Genomic DNA, 13,832 nt, shown 5'->3' with positions numbered 1-13,832 from the left:
GGACTTCGAGGTTCATCACTCGGTCTTGCCACTTGATGCCCATGATCGACCGTAGGGATCTCATGTGAAAACGTTCAAGCTGTTTGATTTGTTTCCTGTACAGCGTCCAGGTCTCCCTACCGTAGAGGAGACTTGTGATCACGACAGCTTTGTACACTTTGATTTTTGTCTCGAGCTTGATGCTTTTGTGACTCATTACACGAGATCGAAGGCGACCAAGAGCCTGACTGGCTTTACTGATCCTGGCAGAGATTTCCTTGTCGAGGGAGCCGTCGCTGGATATAATGCCCCCGAGGTATTTGAAGTTCTCAACGTTCTTCAGTGCAGTACCTCCAATAGAGATGGTGGGGGGAGGGTACACAGCAGGGCCTGGGGATGGTTGGAAGAGGGCTTCTGTTTTTCCTAGGCTGATTGTCAGGCCAAAGAGTTGGGAGGCTTCCGCAAACTTGCTGATGATGAACTGGAGGTCCGCTTCTGTGTGTGCCATCAGTGCACAGTCGTTGGCAAACAATGCATCTGTCACAAGTCTCACCATTGTTCGAGTCTTAGCATTCAGCCGGCGCAGGTCAAACAGAGAGCCGGCCAACCTGTACTTAATGTAGATGCCTCTGTCGAGACCTCTGAGGGCATGGTTCAGCACGCATGTGAAGAACAGGTTAAACAGGACCAGGGCAAGGGCACAGCCCTGTTTGACACCGTTTGAAATCTCAAAGGGAGCAGAAATGTCACCCCCAGTAAGTACAGTGCCAACCATGTCGTCGTGGAAGAGGCGGATGATGGTAGTGAATTTCCTCAGGCAGCCAAGCTTGGCGAGGATGACCCACAGCACTTCTCTGTTCACCGTATCAAAGGCCTTTGTAAGGTCTATGAAGACTGCGTAAAGATCCATCCACTGCTCGATGCACTTTTCCTGGACCTGTCTCACCGAGATCATGTCGATGGTGCTACGGCCTCGTCTGAAGCCACACTGGGACTCTGGCAGTGACGTTTCTGAGACGGCGCTGACAAGGCGGTTCAGGATGACCCTGGCGAGTATCTTCCCAGCGATAGAGAGGAGGAAGATGCCGTGGTAATTGCCACAGTCAGATTTGCTGCCCTTGTTCTTGAATAAAGAGACAACAATGGCATCTCGAAAGTCCTGTGGCATGGATTCTTCTTCCCAAATGCTGCAAAGTATCTCGTGGAGTGTGTCCAGGGCCAATGGGCTGGCTGCCTTGTATATCTCGACTGGGATGCCGTCCATGCCTGGTGCCTTACCCGAGTTCGTCTGCTTCACTGCGGCGGTGACTTCTTCAAGGGTGGGTAGCAGATCAAGTTCCTCAAGCGCTGGCTTCTCTGGGATTAATGCAACCCCATACCATCAGAGATGCAGGCTTCTGAACTGAGCGCTGATAACAACTTGGGTCGTCCTTCTCCTCTTTAGTCCGAATGACACGGCGTCCCTTATTTCCATAAAGAACTTCAAATTTTGATTCGTCTGACCACAGAAGAGTTTTCCACTTTGCCACAGTCCATTTTAAATGAGCCTTGGCCCAGAGAAGACGTCTGCGCTTCTGGATCATGTTTAGATACAGCTTCTTCTTTGAACTATAGAGTTTTAGCTGGCAACGGCGGATGGCACGGTGAATTGTGTTCACAGATAATGTTCTCTGGAAATATTCCTGAGCCCATTTTGTGATTTCCAATACAGAAGCATGCCTGTATGTGATGCAGTGCCGTCTAAGGGCCCGAAGATCACGGGCACCCAGTATGGTTTTCCGGCCTTGACCCTTACGCACAGAGATTCTTCCAGATTCTCTGAATCTTTTGATGATATTATGCACTGTAGATGATGATATGTTCAAACTCTTTGCAATTTTACACTGTCGAACTCCTTTCTGATATTGCTCCACTATTTGTCGGCGCAGAATTAGGGGGATTGGTGATCCTCTTCCCATCTTTACTTCTGAGAGCCGCTGCCACTCCAAGATGCTCTTTTTATACCCAGTCATGTTAATGACCTGTTGCCAATTGACCTAATGAGTTGCAATTTGGTCCTCCAGCTGTTCCTTTTTTGTACCTTTAACTTTTCCAGCCTCTTATTGCCCCTGTCCCAACTTTTTTGAGATGTGTTGCTGTCATGAAATTTCAAATGAGCCAATATTTGGCATGAAATTTCAAAATGTCTCACTTTCGCCATTTGATATGTTGTCTATGTTCTATTGTGAATACAATATCAGTTTTTGAGATTTGTAAATTATTGCATTCCGTTTTTATTTACAATTTGTACTTTGTCCCAACTTTTTTGGAATCGGGATTGTATTTCTCAATCATCAGCTGTCAGGTTCTAGCCCTATGAAAATCCATGACCTTGAGTTTGATATTTCAGAGTCATTCAGGGTCAAAGGTCATGGCAGCAACTGAAAGCCCATATGGGATGACTTATATGTTGATAATGGTAAACATCTGGCTATCATGAACCATTTTAAAGCCCTTTGAAAAACCATGACCTTCAGTTTGACATTTCAGGGTCATTCAAGGTCAAAGATCATGGTGTCAAATGAAAGGCCATATGGGAGTTCCTATATGTTCATAATAGTAAACATCTGTCTATTGGCAACCATTTTTGAGTTATAATGGAAAATATTTTGACCGAAAGGTTGACCTTTCTGGTGACCTTGACCTGATTACCCCCAAAACTTAATCAGGTAATCTATGGACCATTGCCCACCTACCCTGAAAATCTGAAGTCAATCGGTGCGACTGTCTAGACGCTAGATTGTTAACAGACACACTAAACAAACAAACAAACCAACAAACAAACAAACCATACTGATTACAATACCTCGCCCCGCTTACTCCATTGTGAGCGAGGTAATAACCCTCTTTCAACAACTGTCCTAAATAGAAAGGAGAAAGAAATATATGAAAGATACACTGTATAAGAGAAAAACTTAAATAATCTCCACAAAGATAATTATAGTAGTAAAAGAGCCGTTCAAAAAAATGATCAGAGACTGAACTGGAAAAGGGAAAAAAAACAATAAGAATGAAGGATAGCGCTATAAAGATATGTAAGGAATGGGGTAAAGTGGAGAAAATAAGGAGGTGATGAAAGGAGATACTTTTCTTGGGCCAAGTTTGATCGGATACGTCAATTTAACACAAACCAAATACACGCGTTGGGTGTGGCAATATGGCGGCCAGATGGCTTCATTCATCTCTATAGCGGGGAATGGGCTCTCCAAATATTTTAGATCAGTGGTAGAATCTCAAGACGTGAAGTATGTGAGGCTTTCTGTCTTAAAGGGAACCCCCTCCCCCCAGCATTTTCTTATTTTTGTTGTTAAGTAACTTTTATATAAATAAAAATAAAATAAAAATATCAGTTTACCATTTGGGGGCGGCACGGTGGTGTAGCGGTTAGTGCTGTTGCCTCACAGCAAGAAGGTCGGGGTTCGAGCCCCATGGCCGGCGGGCCTTTCTGTGTGGAGTTTGCATGTTCTCCCCGTGTCCGCGTGGGTTTCCTCCGGGTGCTCCGGTTTCCCCCACAATCCAAAGACATGCAGGTTAGGTTAACTGGTGACTCTAAATTGACCGTAGGTGTGAATGTGAGTGTGAATGGTTGTCTGTGTCTATGTGTCAGCCCTGTGATGACCTGGCGACTTGTCCAGGGTGTACCCCGCCTTTCTCCCGTAGTCAGCTGGGATAGGCTCCAGCTTGCCTGCGACCCTGTAGAACAGGATAAAGCGGCTACAGATAATGAGATGAGATGAGTTTACCATTTGGCTTAAAATCCGCACAGCGCCCATTAAACAAGCTCCTGTGAAGGAGCTGTTACTATAGAAACGATAACTGACTGAATAAGCATACTCATACACAAGGAATAAAGAAAACACTTACTTGTGTTGTGCTGTTACAGAAAAACAATCAACCAACAACAGGATATTATCACACCGAAGTTTTCTATTCCTTTTATACCACAGCAAATCAACAACAGTTACAATTTGTAATTTATTAAAGAACGTCAATTATAGACGCGTATCAGGATCACGGGACGTACACAAAACAATCCTGATATCAATTAACTCCAAACTGTCATCATTCTCTCTCAAAGTTACAACAAAATAAAAAAAACCCACCTTGTCATGTTCCTGAGAAACTGCAAATATAGTCAATTCATTCTTTTTTTTTAATCTCCATTACAAAGCACTGACACTGGAGACTCCTTCCATAAATGTACCATAAATTTGTTGTCACCAATCAACAACTATATTTAAAAAATAAATCTTTCTTCTATACAAGTCTCTATGTATGGAAACAATGTGTTAGAAGACTGCATTTACAGTACGGTGCAAAAGTCCTAGTCCCCCTATTTTTTTCCGTACAAACTTTTAGATTTCTATTTTATGACTTCTACATAATTGAGTCAGTACAAAAACATTTTAGAGTTTCAAACGTTTGGTTTTTTTTTTTCCCAGCACAAAATTAAATGTTGCAGATTTTTTTTTTTTGTATCTGAGCAGCATATTCCATAAGAGAGCACTGTTCAGATGAAAAAAGAAAACATAATGAAGGCTACTGGGGCTTGGTGCAAAATTAAAAAGCAAAAGTGTGAGAGTCAAAGTGTCCAGAAGAACTGTGGCTGGTTCTGCAAGATGCTCAGTGAAACCTACAGCTCATCAGTGCGTTGTTGGATGCTGGGAAGCAGACTGATGTGAGATACAGTTGTGGTCAGAAGTTTACATACAGTGACATGAATGTGATCTTGTATATGAATGTCATGGTAATATTTGGGCTTTCAGTAATTTCTCTGAACTGTTCTTTTTCTGTGGCAGAATGTACAGCATACATCTCTAATAAAACAAAACACTATAATTTGGTGCACAAGTTTTAATTTTCTTTGGGTTTTCTGAACTCAACACAGGGTCAAAATTATACATACAGGGTCAAAAATTTACATACGCTCACTTAGATTATTAATTCAGAGGTGCTAAAACTTCCAAAATGTCTCTTATCTTGCCAAGGCCGAGGTCTCTTAACTTCCTGTTAGTGATCATGATTGACTACAGCTGGTAGCTTCTCTGTGCCTTCATAAAAAGGGTTTGTTTACAGCACTCATTGGATTGACCAACACACAGTAAAATGGGAAAGTCCAAGGAGCTCAGTGCAGATCTGAGAAAGAGGATCACAGATATACACAACTCCGGAATGTCTCTTGGAGCCATTTCTAAACAGCTGCAAATTTCAAGATCGGTTCAAACAATTGTATGCAAGTTATTGTGAGATGTAGTCACTTTGCCAAGCCACTTTGCTTCAAGAAAACCCAAACTGTCACCCTCAGCTGAAAGGAAATTGGTTTGGATGGTCAGGAACAACCTGGGAACCACCATGGCACAGCCCTGCCATGAACTGGAAGCTGATGGATCACTGTCTACAGTTCAGATCACCATGGACTAAGAGGCTGCTATCCAAGAAATAACCCCCTGCTCCAAAACTGACACCTTCAAGCTTAACTAAAGTTTGAAGCTGACCACATGGACCTTCTGGAGGAAAGCTGTATGGTCGGATGAGACAAAGATTGAGTTGTTTGGCCCCAGTGACCACCATGTACAGAGGGACACTGTACCAGCTGGTGGTGGTGGTAGGATCATCATGCTTTGGGGCTGTTTTGCTGCCAGTGGAACTGGTTCATTTCACAAAGTGGATGGAATAATGAAGGAGGAATATGACCTCCAAATTCTTCAGCATAAACCATCAGAAACTTGAACACGACTTGGGAGTTACAACAGGACAATGAACCCAAACATGCATCAGAGCTGGTTGTGGAGGATAAAGCAGGCTAACATTAAGCTTTAAACAAGTCCTGAGTTCAACCCTATTGAAAATATATGGACCGTGCTTATAAGTCGAGTCCATGCCAAGAAAAAAAAAAATTTAATTGAACTCTACCGATTCTACCATGAAGAATCATGAAATATCCAACCAGAGTTCTGCCAGAAGCTTGTTCATGGAAAACAAAAATGTTTGGTCAAGGTGAATCTTGCGAAGAGACATTCTACCCAAATATTAGGTGTGCTGTATGTATAATTTTGACCCTGTGTTGATTTCAGAAAACCCAAAGAAAATTAAATCTTGTGCACAAAATTCTTTTTTTTTTATTTTTATTAAAGATGTATGCTGTACAATCATTCTGCCACAGAAAAAGAACAGTTCAAAGAAATTACTGAAAGCCCAAATATTGCCATGGCATTCATATCCACGATGACATTCATATCACTGTATGTAAACTTCTGACCGTAACTGTATATGGACATGTCAAAAGCGTTTGACAAGGTCAACCATGCAGCACTTATCAACAAGCTGCACAGCTGTTTTCACATCTCTGGCAACTTGCTTTCATGGTTTTGCTCATATTTGCAGGATCGAAGACAACATGTCACTGTTCATGGGGCCACTTCTCCTGAAAAGCTGGTGATGTCAGGCGTCCCACAGGGGTCCGTACTTGGCCCGATACTGTTTCTGCTGTATGTTAACGATCTGCTGGATGTCGTGGAACACCGCCTGTTTTGTGGATGATACAAAATTGTTTAGGTGCATTGATTCCATCTCTGATAGCGCCTTACTACAGAGCGACCTTATTAACTTGGAGAATTGGTCTGCTTCGTCCGGCTTAACGTTCAACCAAGAAAAGTGCAAATGTCAGCGGATCACAAGGAAAGTCTCACCTGTTCAGTACCCTTACAAGATCAACAGACAATCACCTCTATGGAGCAAGATCTCGGCGTCTGGGTGTCAAGTGGCCTGATGTGGTCGAAACATGTAATGGAAAAGTGCACAAAGGCCAACAAGCTACTCAGTTTTCTGCGCAGATGTGCGATAGAGATTAGCAATCAAAGAACATGCCGCATGTTGTACCTAGCGGTTGCTCGCCCAGTCTTAGGATACGCTACTCAAGTCTGGTGTCCGCAGTCAGTTGAGCTTATCAAACGTGTCAAGCACATTCAGTGTCGGGCATCCAAGTTTATCTTAGACCTCCCCTTTCTTTGTTCGGAGAGCTATACGGACAGACTCGTTGCAATTAACCTTTTGCCAATTTGCTATTGGCACAAGTTTTTGGACATGGTATTCTTTTTTAAGGTCATAAATGGCATTGTAACAATCTCATCTGATGTTCTACCCAGTCGTTTGATACCAACTAGATCTACTGCAAATCCCAACGTGATTTCTTTCCATCCTCGTAAGTGTAGAACTATGACACATCAATACTCATTTTTTCTGAGAACCACTAGAATTTGGAACTCTTTTCCCGAACATTTTAGATTAACTCAGGATTCTCTCATACAGTTTAAATTCTTGTTACAAGCTTACTATCATGATGCACTTATCTCTGTGTATAACGTAGAAGAGACCCGTGTTCATGGAAAACTATCTGTGTGAAATGCAACAACATCCTTACCAGCCCCATTACCTGTTGTTTTTAGATTAATGTCCAGATTTTTTCTATTATTGCATTTTAAAGTGCATATCCTGGACCAATTTGGTTTTTTTTTATATGAACGCATGTCCCTTTACACACTCATCCAGAAGGGTAATTTTGCACAAGGCCATCTGTCTACAGCAGAAAAAAATAAAATAACAAAACGCGTCTGGAAAAATCCCAAGGGAGTCTGGAGCCAGATTCGTGACGTCACCTGCGGAAGCGCCAGCAGGCTGCGCGAGCTTTGCACGGTTTCAGTGCACAGCCTGTGTACACCAAGCGCTCCCGTTTCTCTCTCATTGTCCGGTCTTTTGGGAAACGATGAGTACTAATCCCATCAAGATTGGTGTTGCTACACCCTCCTACGATACATCTGTTAACCATTTTAATAATTACGCGATAACGTTGAAGAAATTTGCAGAAAACCACCAGGTCGTTTTCTCATAAACAAACCAGCGCTGACGTAGGATTCAGAGGGAGGCGTCCCGCACGCGACGTCACGAAAATCAATGTTTGCCGGGAAATCCAAATGACAAGTTTTTTCAGAGGTGGACCAATTCGCCTCAAATGGTTTGATTTCAACTGAATTTTTCTGGTATTGCGCAAGGTAAAAAAAAATTGCAGAGAATGCAGAATGTGACAGATATTTGACTAAAGTTTAATATAAAATAGGAGAATTACACTGATCTTGCTCCTGAATTTACCCGTGATATGCACTTTAATGTATTAGCGTATCTCAGAGGTGTCAAGTAACGAAGTACAAATACGTCGTTACTTTACTTAAGTAGAAATTTTGGTACTTTCTACTTTACTGGAGTAATAATTTTTCAACCTACTTTTTATCTCTACTCGTTACATTTTCAAGCATTTACTTTTACTTCGTTACGTTTATAATAGTCTCGTTACTTGCATTTCATTGCGCCAAACCATAGGCGGTTTTAAACGGGGGCCAGGGGGGGCCAGTGCCCCTGTAAAATTGCTCCTGGCCCCTGTTGTGGCCCCTGTGCTGAACAGGTAACAAGATTTATTAATTTTGACGTGCGCTGGCTCAAAGATCAGAACTGACATGACGGAGTGTTCTACACGGACTCCTTAAAGCGCTACACGCACACTGTTACCTGCAGCAGAAAGACCCGCAGCAGCGCGAATTGTAAACTTCGGACGTGAGAGATAACAGCAGCTGCAGCCCTGCAAGGACTAGGCTACTGCAAAGAGGCGAAGGTAAGGAAAATTATTCAATTTCGTAACGTCAGTGTTTGCACATATCCGTGTTTTACTGTTGTTGTTCACTACAATAATAAATCCGTTTTATTGCGCTTTCTTAAAAGTGTGTTGCACAGCAATAAGTAGCCTAACTTAATATTTTTGGGAAATGGGTAAAATAACCGACAGTGTTTAACCTTCTTGTAAAACTTTAATGGCCTTTTGATATGTAGAGGCTACATTCCTCTCCGTTTACTTTAGTATAGGCCTACTGTAGGCTGTCATCATGGAAAGGAGCAAGAAGGACATTATGTCCTTTTTTGCCCCTGTTGGCAAAAAGCAACATAGAGAGAGTAAGGAAGATGAAGATTATGAAAGAGGAGAGAGAGCCAGAGGTGGAGAGAGAGCCAGAGGTGGTGGTTGGAAAGGTGGAAAGTGAGGCATCTGAAAGGCAATCTGAGAGTGAGGATGAAGACATTCAGGATCAGATTGAGGGACAGAATGAGGGACAACCCAACGAGTCATTGGGACAACCAGATTCACCATGCATATCAAGTACAGCACCATCAGGTTTGTGATGTTGAACAAATGTATGTGTGTGAGCAGTGTTGGCCTACAATTCATATAGCCTACCCTGAAAGTGTGAAGTCTGAATAATAATTAATAAATATAAAATACAAATAATAGATATAATAATAAATTAATAAATGAATAATGATAAATAAATGTTGTTCTCAGTCGCAGTCCCATATTTACTGTATTCATCTTTCTCCAGATATCAGCAAGTGCTTGGACGACACTCCAGTGCAGCCACGTCTGAAGAAAAGGTTCATTGTATGCAAAAATAGAAATCTTATTTTACAAAAAAAAGAAACATGGTTTTAAGATTTACTGAGCACAATTTATTTTATGTTTAGGCTATTGAGACAGAATGTTTCTCATTGTATTTATGCTGAATGTATTTTGTTTTGGTTTTAAATAAACTAAACAAAACATTTTGAACACTTAAATATTGCCATGTTTTGCCCATATGTGCCCCCCTGAAAAAACACTGGCCCCACCTCGGCCCCCCTAGTAATTTTGGTCTAGAACCGCCACTGCGCCAAACTTTATATTACTTATATTGCTTTGTCCACCTAATAAACTGCCACATGGCGCTCCAAGCACACAGCAATCAGAGTTCTGACTTCGACACCGTTAGTAAATTGCGGGCTCTCGTTCGTTTGTCAGGAGTGGAATCCCCCCACCACCACCCCACGAACCATATGCGGCATTCTCTTTTCTGAGTCAGGTTAAGTTTACAAACGCAGTTATGGTATCTTGGTGGGTGTTAGTGAGTAAAGTGACAGGTCTTAGCTTAGTAAACGTTATATTAGCTTATAGTGTGTCGGCATTCCAGCGGCCGCCCTTTCTCTCCTCGCCTGTGTTCAGCCTCGCATTGCTGGAACACAAACATTCTGTCGACTTCTCTCGGTGAGCCAGTAACTAGTAGGGATGAGAAAGTGTTTTTCTTGCATTTTAACTGGAACCTGCTCCCTCTACTGCACGTCCCATATGAAAAAGAAAAAAACTGTAATTTTACAGTAGTGTTAGTGTAGTATTCATTCATTCATTCATTCATAGCATTCAAATACTGTATTATTACTGCCGTTTAGACAGTGAATGCAATGCAACTTTGGACACAAAATGATTGCCAGCATACTGCAAAAATATTGCGTTATACAATATTTTGGACATTACAATGTTTTTTTTTAATATATACATTTTCAATAAAAATTTATTGATAACTTACTTCTGAGGTATGAAGTTTTACACCATTACAACACTTACAGACAACAAATCATTATTACTTGTGCTCCATGAAACACATTTTAATGGGTCAGGACAGGAGAATGGACTGTATGTGGACTTCTAGGCTGCGCCTTTGTCCTTAATAGCATTTTTTCCTCTTTCATTACTTTTACTTTTGTACTTTAAAGTAGTTTAGAAATCAGTAGACTTTTTACTTTTACTTGAGTAAAAAGCTTCAGTTGATACTTTTACTTCATGAAAAGTATTTCTAAACCATAGTGTCTATACTTCTACTTGAATAATAAATGGTAATACTTTTGACACCTCTGGCGTATCTATCCATCTTCTTTAGTTTTATTAACCGGGCCCACAGTAATTGGTGTAAACTGTTGTGGTGACCGGGTGGCATGGTAGTGTAGTGGTTAGCACTGTCGCCTCACAGCAAGAAGGTCCTGGGTTTGAGCCCAGTGGCCGACGAAGGCCTTTCTGCATGGGTTTCCTCCGGGTGCTCCGGTTTCCCCCACAGTCCAAAGACATGCAGGTTAGGTTAACTGGTGACTCTAAATTGACCGTAGGTGTGAATGTGAGTGTGAATGGTTGTCTGTGTCTATGTGTCAGCCCTGTGATGACCTGGCGACTTGTCCAGGGTGTACCCCGCCTTTCGCCCGTAGTCAGCTGGGATAGGCTCCAGCTTGCCTGCGACCCTGTAGAACAGGATAAAGCGGCTAGAGATAATGAGATGAGATGGATGTTGTGGTAACCCTGCCTATGTGTAATCATACTTATTTTGTTTTCTTGTATGTTATTTTCAATTATGCCTATGTTCAATTATGGCGAGGTATTGTTTTCAGTGGGGTTTCTTTGTTAACGATATTCCGGGAAAATGGCTGGATCAATCTTCATGAAATTTTCAGGATAGATGGGCATTGGTCTCAAATAGGACCGCCAACATTTTAAGGGTCATCTGGTCAAGGTGACCAAAAAGGTCAAAATCATTTTCGTTGTGTCTACTGCCTCATATAGAGGCGCTCGCCACTACGTCATCATGCTGTAAGAATGTAAGTGTAATAATCGCGCACTGCACATATGCATACACGTGTTCCAATTAAAATGGCTGGTGAATGTATACAATTCGGTTCACCATTCAAAATAAATGGACTAAAGAAATCGCTTTCAGACATGTTTATGGTTATTACAGAGGGAAAGTGCGTTCCACTGAGCTCTAGTGCCAGGCCATTTCCAGGAAATAAGAGTTTGGGTCATGGTGACAGCGTGTGTATGTCAGCCTCGGTTCAGAGGTTTCAGTTTTGAAAACTGTAAGAGGTAAGAGTAGAATAATATAAAGTACAGACACTTGCTATATTTTACTTCTGTGATTTTTAAATTGTTCATTTTTGGATTACGCTTCATTTTTGTGGCTACTGCCTCATAGAGTGTATATATATATGCTGTATTTACTGTATGGACATGGGATCAGAAAGCTTTTTTATTTATAAGCAGTAGCCACATGGACCCATAGGGTACCGATTTTTTTTCGCAATATCTTCCTTCATATTCATCATAAGTGCTACCGGGCGAGGTTTGTTTTGCCTGGCAACACTGGTTTATTATGGCTTACTGTTTACAGTATTTTTTTTAAAGCCATTTTTGGTCGACAGCATTTCTTTACACATGCCTAAGACTTTTGTACCACGGGCGATTGCTCTAAGACAACGAGGGAGGCTCAGCCTCCTCTAAAAATGACGAACATCGTGTAGGATGAATTGCGCTAGGCTTATGTTATAGCCGACCTTATAACATTGCTATTTCAGATCCAGAATCATAGAAATATATGTACTCAACCCAACTACAGTGCGAAATCATTCCGTTATAACTTTCCCCAGTTCGCCTAATGTGTGCGTGAGTTTTTCCCCCTCGTGACAGCACGATGCAGCCCAGCCTCAGTGGACTTCACTGGCATTTGGGAGCTACAGTATGCACTTTTCAATCTCAAAATGCAAGACGATTATTGGACAAATACTGTGAAAACGCCCGCCCATGGACTCCGAGCCTCACAGTGGGAGGGACATGGCCAAGCTTTCCGCGAGGAGACTGGTGATTGGTGAAAGCGGACGGATATTTTCTTTGATTGACAGCTCGTTTCAAATATAGACAAGCAGCGGTGAATTTCAGTTCAGTCCCATGCGGATTCGCAAGTGGTGTGGTGTATTGTAAGAGATCAGCTTACATTTCGATTTCATTCATTACATACGGTTTCTACCAGCTTTTTTAGTTTGTATATATTTTCATTGTAAATAAAGTGTAAATATAGTGTTGTCAAGTTTGCTATCTCAGTTCCAGAAATTTCGTTTATTTGAGTGACTGAACTTGAGGGGGCTAGTCAGCTAGCAAGAAAGCTGCGCACGGATGCCAAGCATTGCTGATTTAATTTTGGCGAAGCCATTTGCCAGTCTTCCTTTCGAGGAAAAAATTAAAATTAAAGAGCAGGGTAGACCAACGCCTCAAACTGACTTGGTAAAAAAGGTAGGGAATAATACTCGTTCCTTTCAGCTCTCCTGGTACGAGAAAGTGAATTGGCTAACAGCAAGTGACCCACATCAACAACAGTAAATAGGCTACTTTAGTAATATGTCATGGATGGACCAAAAATATAGAATCTATTTAAAATGTTTATGCTGAATATATTATATTGGAATATATATTTCTCTGGATGTGAATTAAACACAGCTACAATTTGGAAAACATTTTTAAACAAAAACACAGCCGAGAACATTTCACACTACAGACCTGGATTAAAAGTGAAGGGTTATCAAAATTGTCAATAAAACATCTCATCTCATTATCTCTAGCCGCTTTATCCTTCTACAGGGTCGCAGGCAAGCTGGAGCCTATCCCAGCTGACTACGGGTGAAAGGCGGGGTACACCCTGGACAAGTCGCCAGGTCATCACAGGGCTGACACACAGACAACCATTCACACTCACATTCACACCTACGCTCAATTTAGAGTCACCAGTTAACCTAACCTGCATGTCTTTGGACTGTGGGGGAAACCGGAGCACCCGGAGGAAACCCACGCGGACACGGGGAGAACATGCAAACTCCGCACAGAAAGGCCCTCGCCGGCCACGGGGCTCGAACCCGGACCTTCTTGCTGTGAGGCGACAGCGCTAACCACTACACCACCGTGCCGCCCCTCAATAAAACATCTCAGTCAAAATAAGTAAAATATAGGGAAAGTGTCATTGAATGAAATGTGTGGCACCCAGCTCTATGTTTGGCTCCCCAAGGTCAGTGCTTGTGCCTATTCCAGAACACTCTGCTGTTACTGCTGAGGTTCCTGACAAAGAGCTGCTTTCAATAATGATCAATTTTTAAAC

This window comes from Neoarius graeffei, chromosome 18, assembly GCF_027579695.1.
Source record: "Neoarius graeffei isolate fNeoGra1 chromosome 18, fNeoGra1.pri, whole genome shotgun sequence".
In the NCBI taxonomy this organism is placed as follows: Eukaryota; Metazoa; Chordata; class Actinopteri; order Siluriformes; family Ariidae; genus Neoarius; species Neoarius graeffei.
The sequence above is the reverse complement of the archived record's forward strand: the minus strand, read 5'-3'. Positions refer to the sequence as shown.